Below are 906 nucleotides of genomic sequence, written 5' to 3'. Positions count from 1 at the left end.
CTCTCCCTCTAGCCCTCTCTCTCTCTCACTTGTTCCTCCCTCTCCATCACCCCTGCCAATCCCACTTCCTTTCTCCCTCCTTCTCTCCTCCACACTCCCTGCTCCTCTTTCTTTTCGAACCTCACTTTTCTTCTCTTTTCCTTCTTGCTGATTGTTTTCTCCAGTTTTCACTGTTTTTATACATAAGCAGGAAAAGTTTTGCCTTTAAAAACCAACCAATACAATGATGACACAATACAACGGAGTGACTTTATAATTAGCTTCATCGTCTAACTTTTACTTGTGTTGAGGTTAGTTGCAAGCTTCAATAGCTTCAACAGCTCAGTAGCTTTTGAATTACTGGTCATTAATTCAGCACAAATTGCACAAATTATTAGGCAGCAGCAGAGTAATATATGTATATATTATATATATATTTAAGAGTTTGTATCATTTAAGTTAAAAGCAAATGATTATAACAATTATTTGAACTTTTATTCTAAGACTTAACAGCAAAATATTGTAAGTAACTTATTATTTGGCTCTATTTTTTATCTGTATCTAATATTTAATTCTTTTGGTATTTTTCAAAATACTGCATGTAAACTGTGGTCAAAATTCCAATGAATACCTTCAACGCTCCTTTATGAAGTAACACACAGTAGGGATTAAATTGTCTCCTTGTCACGACTGTTTGTCAGTGATGTTAATGTTCCTCATTTTTCTGTTCTCAGCTGCTAGAGATGATCCTCCGTCAGATCACAGACCTCGACACTGACACTGACTGTTTGCATGAAGGGATTTGTGTTTTTTCAAATGTCGGCACATTCAGGGGAATGGAAAAAAAAGTCTCAGTTCCTTTTAGACAGGGTTGGTAGATAATATTTATATTAAAAGAAGAAGTCGTGGAGTGAAGGATGTTTCCAC

The 906-nt window shown here is 35.9% G+C and overlaps 1 protein-coding gene across 6 annotated transcripts in view; it reads right to left on the bottom strand.

Annotated features, from left to right (window-relative positions):
- Window positions 1–906, bottom strand: part of LOC103394159 (focal adhesion kinase 1-like) — a 44042-nt gene that overhangs the window by 4586 nt on the left and 38550 nt on the right. The gene's annotated exons all lie outside the window — the stretch shown is intronic.

This window comes from Cynoglossus semilaevis, chromosome 18 (genome assembly GCF_000523025.1).
Source record: "Cynoglossus semilaevis isolate Cse_v1.0 chromosome 18, Cse_v1.0, whole genome shotgun sequence".
In the NCBI taxonomy this organism is placed as follows: Eukaryota; Metazoa; Chordata; class Actinopteri; order Pleuronectiformes; family Cynoglossidae; genus Cynoglossus; species Cynoglossus semilaevis.
Note: the sequence above shows the minus strand (reverse complement) of the source record. Positions and strands in the feature narration are given on the sequence as shown.